General features: G+C 33.4%; 1 pseudogene; it reads left to right on the top strand.

Moving 5' to 3' along the window:
• The first annotated feature begins 1,066 nt into the window (after nucleotides 1–1,066).
• On the top strand, nucleotides 1,067–13,394 carry LOC133202956 (ficolin-1-like; annotated as a pseudogene).
• Nucleotides 13,395–15,280: the final 1,886 nt, after the last annotated feature.

Genomic DNA, 15,280 nt, shown 5'->3' with positions numbered 1-15,280 from the left:
AAGAGTAACATTCAAATTGTTTTGGGGGATTCTGATTATAGTTTTGTATAGTAGGCTGCATATAAAACAACCACAATTCAGCATCAACAGAACCCCAACTTAGATAAGAATCAATTGATTTTTTCAGCCTAAACTGGATGTCATAATCCCTCCAACCATAAGAGTTGGGTGACCGCTCTGCACCTTTTCTAATTGTTGCCATGTAACGAAATAAATTCATAGCTTGTGCAGAGTGCTTGGCACAGTAAATGGAGGCAAAAATTAAAAAAGCATCAGTCCATTGTGAAATGGACACAATTTTCTCATCTTTGTACTTAGGTTTAACTTGAATTAATCCATCATGATAAACAATGTGATGCTGAACATCTGAAACTGGTTCTTTGATTAGCAATTTGTTCAGAGCAACATACTCATTATTCCAGATTTTTTCTTTCAATGCCTAAGAGACATGAGCACCAAGCATTGATACTACACTCTGAAAAGGTGTAGGCCTATCGATATCAAGTTGACAATTTATACCTGCTGTAGTGCCAGCTGTTGGTATATGCAACTGTGGCTCCACTGTCGGCTGGGTGGGTAAAGTCTGTGCAACAGGAGTCTGGGTGTCTCCCGTCTCATAAACAGGCTGCAAGGGTACTGATTGGGCTAACGATCTATGGCTGACCACGTAACTTCTTGGTGGCACTGAAATAGCAGCCTCTGAATGGAGACCTGTGACTGTCGGAATGATGGGTTCAGTGGATGATACTGGGGATGCCTGGGTGGTCACCGTGGTGGCTACTATACTACGCTCAACAGAAGTCCTTGGTGGTGGCCGGGCATATGGCTCTTTGCCTTCGATGCTCTTGCTATATTGGCTCTCAACATGGCTCATAAAACAAAAGCAACATATTTTATTCTATTTTATTTTATGTTATTTTTTTTTATTCATTGTTTATTTATTTATTTATTACTCAAGCATAAAATAATTCATTGAAATTATATTTGTTTCTGTAAAATTTATTGAAATATTTTCAAGTTTTTTTTTTTTTTTTTTTTTTTTTTTTTTTTTTTTTTTTTTTACAACATGGCTGACCTACCAGGTTGAGCAGCTTTTCCTTAGAATAAATTTAAGAAAACTTAACTAAAAAGACTCAATTTCATATTAAACAATTCAAATAATTGTTGTTAATTAACATCCGATTGATTAAACAAACTTTCTCTTCGTGATGCTTTGGATCTACTAAGAAGTTTTCTTTGAGTTAAATTTATGGCACCTAGCAGCTTTCTTGTTCAGCAGGAAAAGAAAGTTACCCTTGAGCATGCCCAGTTGCATAATTGTGAAAAGTACGAGTTATCGTTCTTACTATAGTGAGTAATTATGTGCTCAAAATAACCTAGTTTATTCAGAGAATATAAACTTTATTATATCACATTACATTTTAATTGAGTTAAACTAAAGTATATGTGGAATATTTCAGTGAATGTACATGCATATGCAGACATAACTAAAAATATGTATATTGTGTGTTGCTTCTTTATCCATTTTGTTAGTGTTTTTTGTATTGGACCACATTCCCAATTGAAAGGTATTTTGAGTTATTTTATCATTGTGGTTTAAATAAAATAAAATAAAACTAAACAATTTTTTAAACATTCAAAATTAATGGATATGCGATGTGATTGATTACTTTTTAGCTCACCTGAGCCGAAGGCTCAAGTGAGCTTTTCTGATCAAAATCTGTCCGTTGTCTGTTGTTGTTGTTGTCGTCGTCGTTGTAAACTTTTCACATTTTTATCTTCTTGTACAGAACTACTGGGCCAATTTCAACCAAACTTGGCACAGAGTATCCTTGGGTAAAGGGGATTCAAGTTTGTTCAAATGAAGCTTCATGTCCTCTTCCAAGGGGAGATAATTACGAAAAAGCAAAAAATTAATGGCATCATTAAAAAATCTTCTTCTCTAGAACCAATGGGCCAGGAAAGATGAAACTCATGTGGAATCATTGTTAGCTATAGGTAGTGTAGATTCAAGTTTGTTCAAATCATGACCCCTGGGGCAAGGGTGGGGCCACAGTGACGATCAAAGTTTAACATAGGAATATATAGGAAAAATCTTTAAAAATCTTCTTCTGAAGAACAGCAAAGCTATGATTGGTCATATTTATATGGAAGCATCGTCAGTTGGTGTAGAATCAATATGTTCAAATCATGACCCCCGGGGGTAGGGTGGGGCCACATGGACGATCAAAGTTTAACACAGGAGTGTATAGGAAAAATCTTAAAAATTCTTCTTCTCAAGAACAACAAAGCCATAATTGGTCATATTTATGTGAAAGAATCCTCAGGTGGTTTAGATTCAAATTTATTTAAATCATGACCCCCGGGGATAGGGTGGGGCCACAATTGACGATCAAAGTTTTTCATAGGAATACATAGTAAAAATCTTCAAAAATCTTCTCAAGAACAGCAAAGCAGTGATTGGTCATATTTATATGGAAGCATCCTCAGGTCGTGTAAAATCAAATTTGTTCAAATCATGACCCAAGGGGGTAGGGTGGGGCCACAATAGACGATATAAGTTAACATAGGAATATATAGGAAAAATTTTTAAAAATCTTCTTCTCAAGAACAGCAAAGCCATGATTGGTCATATATATGTGAAAGTATCCTCAGGTGGTATAGATTCAAGTTTGTTCAAATCATGACCCCCTGGGGGTAGGGTGGAGCCACAATGGACAATCAAAGTTTAACATAGGAGTATGTAGGAAAAAGCTTTTCATTACTAAACTGATTTCGCGGGTATGTTAAGGAAGCATATAGGTCAATTCTCTGGAAATTTAGACTTTTTAAAGAAAATTAAGTTTGATAATTTACCAAAACCGCTGATAAATGTAAACTATTATTATCTATTGCATAAAGATAAAAGAGTGTCTAACGCAAAGACGTGCACCACCACCATGGCATCACGTGACTTCTATTAATAGCGAATTTTTCCTTAGTAAAAAAGCTAACAGAACAACAATACCCCGAAGTGTAATAATTTCTTTGAGTAAATAATATAGTTGGAAAACATCTATTTTGCCTAAAAAGTGCTGCTAGAATCCCACTGTCCCGTCAGTAAAATAATAATTCCACACATTCGCACGAAACCTTACCCGATGTTTTGAATTTTATACATATAAACTGAGATTTTTCGTAAAACCATGCTTAACTCGGGATTCTAGCAGCACTTTCCAAGTATTTTAGGAGGCAAACTTTCCATCTGTACAAATCTTATGTTTTGAAATATACAGCTTATTGTTGTTCTGCTGCATTATTTTTGTCACAAATGACAGAGGAAAGGCCGACCGGGATACGTATATAGCTGACTGTCTTCGAAGAGAATACAATCGATGAAAATAAATTAGCATACCTGTTTTAGTAACTGAACTCCATATGAATTTCACAAAATATTCAGGATATTTGCTTTTAAACTCCATTTTACGTATCTTTGTACATGCCATCTTAGCCAAATTCTCTTTACACGACATGATCAATTCCCAAGTTACTTGAAGTACACATATGACGTCATCGGTGGTAGATTTTAATCAAAATTACAGATACAGCATAACAAAATAAAAACATTTTATTTTTGTTAATGTTTACACGTTTCTATTCATTTTCTAGAGTTAAATTACATCTCTAAATACGAATATTACGAAAACTTGTATTCTAAAATTGACGTCATCTCGCCTACTATGACGTCATAATGTAGATCTGATTAAGTCAAGGTAGAATATTTTGTATGCTTCCTTATTACCCCTGCGTTTTGCTTTTTTCTTAGCCACAGCGCTCAGGTGAGCGATATGGCCCCTGGGCCTCTTGTTTGTATAAGGTATCGTCTACCATTGGTTTGTGTAATACTAGTATTTATTTCAGGAAATGTTGAGTCTCTACTGAAATTAACTCCCTGGAACTGGAAACACCTGAACACATTCGTCAAAGTGGACACTCCAGTCTCTGTGGACATTTCTCTTCTGTCCCACTACAGACTTACAGTGAAAAACTTCAGCAAGTATCAGAGTTAGTATTCAGAAATTTGTGTGACACAGTCTACAGAAATAGTCAGTAAATAGGTGATTTATTATACGAAGCCGACTTAACTTTTGTTACGTCACAAACCGGATACGTCACTATACCACAAACCAGATAGTTTGAGATGAAAAACGAGGGAAACAGAACGCTACCGGTGAATAGTTAAATGACTTTTTCACATGCGGGTATGTTAAGGCTATACCCAGATACCCTACATGCCTACATGCCTATACAATATAATGTCACAGTAAGCTGTATGACGTGAACTTTAGAGATAAGGATTTCTTTATACAGTCCCTGAAACGTTCTACTTTCCCATTTTTCCGTTCGCTCACCGTTCGTTCACCGTTCGTTCAGCGTGCGTTCACCGTTCGTTCACCGTGCGTTCACCGTTCGCTCTCCGTTCACAGTTTTGCGTTCACCGTTCACCGTGCGCTCGCGTTCACCGTTCACAAAGCGTTCAGCGTTCGCTCTTCGTTCCGTTCACTTTGCGTTCACCTTGCGTTCACCGTTCACCTATCGTTCAGTTTTCATTGTCATTCGGAACTCCGAAGTGAAAGGACTTATCTTTTTGTAGTTAAGGAGTTACAGTTTTTTTTAAATTTATTAACTAACATATCGTGTTTGAAGAATCATTATTTTATGAGGAAAAATATCTACGATATATATTTTTATTATTCTAACTTAGCTGTTAGGTTATTTATTAAATTACTCTGGAAAATAAATGTTGTTACAAGCACATTCTGTACCTATGTAGAACGATGCTGAAATATTAAATTTAACTAATTTATCTAACAATGTGCAAATACTTCAAGCACTGCAACATTTTGTTGTTTTGTTAAAGACGACAAATCGTTAATGGAGATATAATTATTCAAGTCAAATAATTACGCAGCAAAATTACGAAAATATTTATTTCTATTACTTTTTTTTTTTCAATTACTACAGAAAATATTATAGAACTATACATAGTACTGCGGATATCCTGTTAATTTATTATCTTTAGAACGAATTAAAATGATAGTGTGGTTAAAGGGAATATTTATTTAAAATGTAATGCACTGCAGAATTTCTCTACTGTAATATGTAAAGTCTATTTTTATAGACAAAAAAAAAATCTTTCTTCACCGTAACTTTACATGTTTGCCATTCGATATGATTAATACCCCCCCCCCCTTTTCCCCCTAAATCGGTGACTTAGTCAGTACCGTATTTCCAGAATATTTGAATTAACATTTAAAAAAAGCTACGGTCTTTTTTAGAACAAAAATTTCAGACTCAAAACAAACATGCATCTAAAAAAGTCACAAAACAATAATATATCAAAATGTACACGTGTCGGCGGTGGTATTTGAAATTGGCAGAGAGTATGTTTCACATTCAAGTGTTAATGCCCAATGTATTTTACTAATTTATTATTCAAATGTTGGAATCAAATCTAGAAATGATAAAAATAAATGTTATAACTTCAGTGACAAACTAAGTAATATCATAATTGATGAACAAGAGGTAGTCGATATAATTTCTATACTTCCTGTTAATAAAGCTATAGGTCCCGACTGTATCAGTCACAAAATGCTAAAAAACACTGTTTCTACTGTTTCAAAACCATTAGCTATGTTATTTAATAAATCATTGTCAGAGAATGTTTTCCCAGCCATGTGGAAAGTAGCTCATGTATTACCTCTCTTTAAAAAAGATGATCCTTCGTTAGTGTCTAATTATAGACCTGTATCATTGTTAAGCTGTGTTAGCAAAATTATGGAGAGAATTATTTTCAAACATGTGTATAATCATTTTCATTGTAACAGTTTATTTTATCGATATCAAGCGGGCTTTTTACCTGGTCACTCTACTGTGTACCAACTTCTAGAAACATTTCATAGTATTGTACAAAGCATAGATGAAGGAAAATCGTGTTGTATGGTTTTTTGTGATCTCTCTAAAGCATTCGACAGAGTATGGCACAAGGGTCTTCTTTTCAAATTACAAACGTATGGAATATCTGGCGATCTTTTACAATGGTTTACTAGTTACTTGAGAAATAGATCACAAAAAGTTATGTATAAAGATCTTCTATCATCGAACCTCAATATATATGCAGGTGTGCCTCAAGGCTCAGTTCTAGGTCCTCTTTTATTTTTGATATATATTAATGATGTTGCTGAAAATATGCTTTCAATGTGCAGATTATTTGCTGATGACAATTCACTACAACATTAAACGTTAAACCATGATCTTGATGTTTTAGATAAATGGTCGAGTAAATGGCTTTTAAGATTTAATCCATCAAAAACAAAGGTTGTATTTTTTTCCTTAAAAAATAGATCAGTTTTACCAAATTTGTATTTCCAAGGCAATACACTGGAGTATGTATCGGTGCATCGCCACTTGGGTATTTTATTGTCACAAAATCTTAGCTGGTCTGAGTATATTGATAGTATTGTAAATAATGCATATAGAAAATTGGGGCTATTAAAGAAATTAAAATTTTCAATAGGTAGGAAAAATCTTTCCCTACTGTATACAACATTTATAAGACCAACACTTGAATACGCCTCAATTGTCCGGGATGGCTGCTCTTTATCTGATGTAGAAAAACTTGAAAAAGTACAACTAATGGCCGCTAGGATAGTTACTGGTCTTCCGATACTAGCCTCAAGAGAATCACTTTATTTTGAAACAGGATGGGTACCTTTGAAAAACCGTCGTTACCAAGCAAAAATGATTACAATGTTTAAAATTAACAATTGTGATGTACCGGAATATATTCGTGATATAGTCCCAAAGAAAAGAGAACAAATATCAAGATACAATACACGAAACAAAGATCAATTAAATATTCCAAGAGGCAGGTTAGAAATATTTAACAAATCATTTGTACCTGATGCTGTTAAAAGATGGAATTTATTGGATACAGATACAAGAGAAGCCAACTCAGTTAATTCTTTTCCTAAGATTATAAGTGATAATGCTCCAAAAGCACCTTCCTATTTTTTATTTGGTAAACGCACTACAAACATAATCCATACTAAATTAAGGCACAACTGTGTATTGAACCAAGATTTATATAAACGTAATATTATTGACAATCCTTATTGTTCTTGTGGTAAACAAGAAGATGCCTATCATTTTTTCTTTGTTTGTAAAAAATATCTTAATGCTCGAAATAATCTTTTTGACCTTCTTTTTCGACTTGATTTAGATATCATAGATGTACATCTACTACTCTGGGGCAACGAAAACTTTTCATTAGAGTTAAACATTGGCATTTTTGCCGCTGTTCACAGATTCATAAATGAATCCTGTAGGTTTAGCTAGATATACTATACTATTTGCATTTATTTGTATATGTTTTCATTATTATTTTGCATGACAAATATGTGTTTTATTAAGGAGAAGAACTCGTAAGTTGTTAGAACTTGTTTCTTATCCTTTTGCTTGGCAATAAAATATGTTCAAAACAATAACTTGTTGGAAATACTCGCACTTCGTCTTCGATGTGACGAAACTTTCACACCTGCACAGTGTCGAATGATTTTGATTGACAGGACAAGCACGTGGACTTCGTGTGAACTTGAAGCAGGAAAATAAAAACGAGTATGACTGTCAAACAAATGGATACGATTTGTTGATAAAAAAAAAAGTTTCTTTCACTGTCTGATATATTTAGAAAAAAATTCAGAGTTTTTTGTTTGATATAGATACAAACATTTGGTGAAGCCTGAAAGGGGGGGCTAAAACTGAATAGTACTCTCTCTCTCTCTCTCTCTCTCTCATTTGTCTGTTTAATAAAAACTATAACACCATATTACTTAAATATCATGTTCTGAAAATTGAATTTATAACAAATAATATGAATATGTATCTTTGTATCATCTTGTCCGAGTATAATCACGGCCATCTAGAGATACATGTAGACGTCTGCTCAATAAATCATAATGAAAAATAGAAATGACACATAATATATTATTGTATTAAAAATCTAAAATACGAGCGTATAAATGTAATTATTTTTTTTTTCATTACTTTACACGAAATCGCCTTGACACGATGATATATATATGAATATAAGTTACAACCGCTTTAATTCATTCTATAAATCATAAACAGTTTTCTCTGATTTGTTATCAAATAAGAATAAACATTTTTATTTTCCAACTAAAAACAATATCTTTTATACTTCAGGGTTCGGCAACAATTGCAATGTTTAATGCGATAAAAATCGTGTGATTAAAAACTTAATGTGCATGCATCGTCTTTCTTAGGACAATTTTGGAGAATTTATTTTATTGACTTATCTATTCATTCATTAATTTGTTTACTTATTTATTATTTGTTTCTTTTTTGTTTTGTTTTGTTTTGTTTTGTTTTGTTTTGTTTTTTTTTTGCACCTGACAGTATAATACAATAATATAGTTTCAATGCAAGGAAAAGATCAGAGGCATTCCGAATATATCGTTCATCTTGCGTTCACCGTTCGTTCACCGTTCACTTTGCGTTCGCGTTTGCGCTCCGTTCGCGTTCTGCGTTCGCTCACCGTTCACCGTTCACACATCGTTCACCAAGTTGCGTTCAGCGTTCACACATCGTTCACTCACCGTTCGCTCTGCGTTCGTTCAGCGTTCGTTCACCGTTCGTTCAGCGTTCGCTCACCGTTCAAGTGGGAAAGTAGAACGTTTCAGGGACTGTATCTGTATTTAAAGTTTAATTTCAGGTCCAAGGAATAATTGAAATCATTCAAAAATATAATATAAACTAAATCTTGTCGTTTTGGGTGGTATAAATAGCTAAGTATTTATCGCAGGGGTTAAATACCAAACCCATGACGTCATAAGTATTGATCAAATATTTGCCGAGTTAAACATAACGTGTCGAGAATTCATGTAATCAAATATATGAAATGGTAGTTTTAAAGCATATACCGTGAATGTCATATGTGCTTCACAAGGAATTAAAGATTAAGAATCAGGTACGCTAATTTATTCTTATCATGTTTCCTTAAAATGAAGACGGGCAGTGTTTTGAAGTCCCGATCAGCCTTTTCCCTGTCGTTCTCTAACAACAAAAATGCAAAAGTTCAACACTACGCCGCATACTTTGAAACATAATTTTTGTTTGTATCAAAAGCCTGTATTCTATAATACTTGGAAAGTGCTGCTAGAATCGTGTGGTTAACATGAATTGATGACAATTTCTTGATCGTATGAACAAAATGTAAAAATTTTGGTAAGGTTTCATGCGAAATTTTGGAATATTCTTTTCTGTGTCGGGAGAGTAGGATTCTAGCAGCACTATTCATGACACACTGATGTTTTTACATAATTATTTTCACAAAAAGAAATGAATTATCCCCGGGGTAGTGTTGAACTTTTCACTTTTTCGTTAAGGCAATTTTTCTATTTATAGATGTCACGTGATGACGTCGTAATGGAGTGCTTCTTTTAGCCTAAGACTCAATGACGTCTATACAATGTTTTATAATGGTAAATGTTTTATCTATGGTTTTTCCGATTTATCAATGTTAAATTTTACGAAAAAAGTCTAAATTCGCCGAAAAATGATTTGGGCACTGCCTTAACATACCTGCGCAATAGGCAAATAGCATAAAAACTATTCCAGAGTAGGAGTTGTTTAGGAAAAAGAGCAGGTTTTTTCGTCATATTTTTATATAGAAAAAATTCACAGAGGTATAATAATCTTTCATGTACCGTATTTCTCAGAAAATTATATTTTTATCACTTTTATTTGTAGCTAAACGTGGATTATACCAACCAAGAGTACAGATCTTGACATGTACATATTTACCGTTTTCATAGATATTTCGCATCTTTACTTAAGCTAATTTAAAAAAAAGGTTATTCAGAGAAGGATTAACGGATCAGTCGATTTTTATAGACCGTGGGATTCGAACAAAGACGGTTTTGGGAACGTCAATGAAGAATACTGACTAGGTACGCAATTATATTATTTATTCATTTCAATAAGGTCGACATGTCCACAAACACAGATTACCGTACATACTCGCCTATAAGTCGGTCCGCCTATAAGTCGGTTGTATTTTTCAAGTTTAAATTAGAGGGATTAACTTGCTTAAATACCAATCTTTTTATAACTCGCGTATATGTCAGATAAAAAGTTTTGGACCAAAGTTTAATTCCCCAAAAACCGACTTATAGGCGAGTATATACGGTAGATTTTCATTGATTGCGTCGTTATATTTATGTATGTCTTGCGTTTGGAAAATGTCCAGTTATCTGATAACATTTACTAGTTTTGAAGTAATTTTTTACTTTAATTCCAATCATGAGATATCATTAACAGGTTAAAGAAGGGAATATTTATTGGTCCCAAATATTACAATGTTCAAGTCTTTTCAAAGACCTATGTCAAGAAGATCTCCAGGTAAAAGATTAATTTGCATTTTATACTTTTGTTTTGAGTTTTAAGATATTATTTTAATGAGATCGTTTGGGATTACATGCAAAAGTTGTAAGAAAAGTTAGCGGACAAATTCTGTTTTGGGTGCTTTTTGTATGAAACCAATAAAACTTTGCAGATAAAAATATACATATTTTCCAAAAAAAAAAAAAATCAATAAAAGTACATTGTATACAGTTATATGATTAAGAGTGTTCCAAGGAACGCATGTGTTGTAGCTTCATAAAGATGTAAATAAATCTTAGTGTAGTTACATGTATCTATTTATTTACTACTAGCATGATAGTTCATGAATGCATAAAAAAGGCATCAATGCATAGTATTAGACTGCGATAGAGTCTGACAATCAAAGAAAATATGATTCCCAACCCTCAAATGAATAGTTAAGTTGAAATTATTATAAATAATAATTTATCATTTTACATGTTTTAATACCTGTTTCAAAGTCTTTACACCAATTGTCACTCTACACAATCTGTTGTGGGATACCGATCCCGATGTATTCTCATTATATTTAAATTTCAGTTTGTGTGGTAACTGAATATCATAGAGTTTCAAAGTACAGTATTATGAGCTCATAAACATGTATTAATGCAATTATCAACACCCCCTCCCCTCTCAAAATTCAAAAGTCTTAAGTTAAATTAAACTCTCTGGGGTATTTTTTTCAAAGTAGGTCATAGGTCAAGGTCAAGTGAATTGTAACGCTGGTAGTTTTCATATTTTTATGACAATCAGTGCACATGCCAAATAGCATAGACTTACCCCTTAAATGTCAAAAATGTGCTGTATATTGGCACTTATAACTTTTTTGTAAAGTAGGTCAAAGGTCAAGGGTCATGAGATCGGTAACCATGGCAATGCACAAATGCCATAGTGCCAAGCAATGTATGTGCAAAATATCAAGTCCATATCTATTACAGTTCTTGAGATACAAGGTGTGACAGACGGGCAGACAGCTTGACAGACAGACAGACAGACAGACGCCGGGTAAAGTGATCCCTAAGTGCCGCTCTGCTCTGCAGGCGACACAATAAAATATGTTTCACAGAGAATGTTACTATTTTTGTGAATTCATGAATTGAACTCTTTTATCGCATAAAAAAATACGATATTTTACCTATTGCTAAAATATTTATATGTCCTTTTGGAAAAAATTGAATTGTATCACAGAAGTGCTGACTGGTTTATTATTATATATTATAGATGATCAGGTCCTAAAAACAAAGTCAAGAATTTCAACGTCATAGAATGTCTCAGAGCACCGAGCTGTTAAAATTTGTGCGTGAAGGCAAGAAATGCCCTAATTTACGAATGTTTTAATTGCTTCTGTAGATTGTCTACACGAGTCACAGACATAAGTGCGATAAGGAGAGTCACAAGAAATCAACATCTAAAATAACAATCCTCCGTCCTTGAAAAGCTACCATTATTTGAATAAGTAATCCCTCACTGATTAAGCTTAAACAGTATAAATTGGCGTAAATCTTATTCTAAGACCTAGATAACCTTTCCTTAACCCCAAAAAGATTGCACAAATGACACCAAACATAAGCTGCTATTACAGTTTTATAAACTGCCTTCGAAATATATATAGTATTTTATAATTACATAATTTCTTAACTTATTTTGTGTAATTTTTTTTGTCTTGATCATTTAAATTGTCCAAAACTTTGGATGTCTTTATCTTACTTATAATAGTTCTAAAATCTGATTACTAAAGATGTAATTTATATTTTTATTAAATTTTCCGCAATGTTATCATTTTATCATGTAAATCGACACACAAAGTATTGTTACACTTTATATAATAATTATGTTGAAAAAAATGACATATTTTTCTAGGTAACAAAGCCATTCACATCCTTACGACAAATGAAAAACAGGAACTGAGGGTGGACCTTCAAAACTTCTCAGGCACAAAAGCATTTGCCAAGTACTCATTATTTTCAGTGGGAAACGAATCCCAAAAATTCAAGTTGACAGTTAATAGGTACAGTGGAACTGCAGGTAATAAGACTTGATTTAAAAGAAACAAACTAATTCAGAGAATTTGTGTCCCCTGCTTAGGGAAAAAGAAGAGCATGCGCAGTTCGAGGGGGGGGGGGTCACACTGCCCCCTATATTTGTAGAATTATTAATTGTATACATGTATATTGAAGCAAATTAAATCAAATCCTTCTTAGGCCACAGGGAGTTGTTGTGTAAAATTTCATTGCAAAAGCTGAAAGGATTCTCGAGATATCGCGCGGAAACGAAAGCGTTGCAGACAGACAAACCTCAAAATCAATAGAGTTCTTTTTTAGACCATAGCGTGTTGCGGTGCAAAATTTCATTGCGAAAGCTCAAAGGGTTCTCGATATCGCGCGGAAACGAAAGCGTTACAGACAGACAGAAATACAGACGGACGGACGGACAAACCCAAATTTATATCCCCCACTTTCATTGAAAGCGGGGTACAACAACAGAATAAAACGATATATGTACGTCTTCCTTTTTTAAAAATCGCCTAATCTTTATGTTTTACCATTAATGAATATGCTTATCAAATAAAAGAAATGATGTCAAAGTAATTGAAAGTCGGAAATAGTATTTATTTTATTTAAAAATATGAACAATAAATATTGACAGAACATAAATTCGTTTCAGGGGATAGTCTAGTAATTCAAAATGAGGGACTGTTTTCCACGACAGATCAAGACAACGCCACATGGAGTAGTTCATGTGCTGTGGTTAATAAAGGTGGATGGTGGTTCAAAGGCTGTCTAAATTGCTATCTAATCGGACCTTATCACAAAACTGCTGTCGAAACATGGACCTCTGTTGTTCGGCACAAATTTGGAAATGCTATTCGTTCTTTGAAGTATGCAAGAATGATGATCAGGCACAGGAGTTGAAAATGTATTAAATATGAATGAAAAAGAGGAAAATAATTCTGTATGCAGTTTTGGTATGAATTAGGTAGTGAAAATGATATATTTTTTATTAACAGTTACTAAATAGTCTAGCCTAAGGATCTTTAGCACAGAAACCTCCAAAAAAATTCCCGATTTCATATATATCAATACGGGTTTGATTCTTTAGCTTATCAGGGATTAAGCACATTATTGCTTTTATTAGAGACAGGAAGAAAAAATTAATATTCGAAATATCCCTTCATTTGATTGATATGGATTGATTGACTGTATGTAGTCTTACGTCCCATTCGATAAATTTTCACTCATATAGAGACGTCACCATATACCGGTGAAGGGCTTCAAATTTAGACATTTACTCGGCATAAGAGAGTAAGCATCCCATGTCGAGAGGATAATTACAACCATATACTAGTTATTGTAAATAAGACAAGCATAGTATAAATGTATATGTCCGAACATCAACCGCTTTGCGCAGTGTTTATATTAATAAGAGTAATGGGTAGATTAAATTATTTAATGTATATAATATATGTGTGTAACGAAAACAAACGAAAAATCATTGATATCTTTTTATCGTTTTTCTTCACAGTGTAAATATTTTTCTGATTTATTATCTGTAGGTACATGTATTAACCACCCAAACACCATGCATGATAAATTTAGATGGATTATATACCAGACATTATTTTTATGCCCTCAGATAGTGTTCCCTTTAAAAATCCACCTATAATGAAAAAGTATAACATTTCTAATGTTTAACTGAGCGGTAAGAAAATATGATCTTGGGCCGCTTGATGAAATATTGGACTGGCCGATTACATATTGGCCCGCTTTGACGTTTTTTATCGTCATTATATATTCTTCAGCGTAGGCAGGTTATCTATAGATGGTCGACGGTAATGGAATTCACAAAGTTTAACACTGCAGTGCGAATTAACAGAATTTACATCAAAGTTTTGTCATCTTATCAAAAACGTAAGCCAGAGCAAGATACGTCATAATATACAAGGGTTGTCCGGTAAAATCATGGACAAGTTGTCTGAAGTGAAAAATAATCATCACTTCGTTTTAAAATTTTCACTACTTTCGGACATTTTTCATCAATATACCTTGCAAATTTCAAATAAAAATATGCTCAAATAAACAAAATATGATATTTTTTATAATGTATGGTATCGCCTTACGGCGCACGGATGATAACGTCAAAGTGTCTAAAGGAGGTCAAGTTTCTTCTTTGTTAAAAAAGCTGGATAAGCCCCACTCAAATTTCATCAATGCACATACTCGAATTTCCCTTTATTCTTCTATAAACAGTCGAGGAAGTAATTTCGCAAACACAAGATTTATTACTAAGTTATGGACAGGTACTCTCACTATCATTCAACTAAATAGTCAATCTTATATCGACGGTCTACAGTGACAGCGTCTTTCGTTATTGCCAGTAACTGTTTGTCCGTATGTTTTGTTCTTTCCGAAACTCAATCAAGAGCTTCCACTTCCATTTCACTTGTATACTATTTTTTTTAAAATATTTTTTTTCTTCTGTAGTCATTTAAAGTCTCTTATGGCATCATTACTACCTCTAAATCAAACTGAACTGCATGCTCTCCAATGCGCCGTAACGTCGTCAAACGTCGCCATTTTTCGTGTGTTTTGACCACTTTCCCATTTCAAATGCTGGAAACTGCCAAAAATTAATCAAATGCCTGGAAATTTTCCAAATGACGACATAATAGATAGTGAATTGAAAATATGACGAGTTTATCATAATAAGACAAATTTAAATTCATATTTTATAATTAAATCGAAAACATGGCGATTTTTGTCAGTCTAAAGAAAAAGCAATGAAAAAAGGAATATAACAG

This window comes from Saccostrea echinata, unplaced genomic scaffold (assembly GCF_033153115.1).
Source record: "Saccostrea echinata isolate AGI-Se365-2 ecotype Australia unplaced genomic scaffold, CSIRO_AGI_Sech_v1 ptg000047l, whole genome shotgun sequence".
Taxonomy (NCBI): domain Eukaryota; kingdom Metazoa; phylum Mollusca; class Bivalvia; order Ostreida; family Ostreidae; genus Saccostrea; species Saccostrea echinata.
This window is presented reverse-complemented; position numbering and strand designations above follow the sequence as displayed.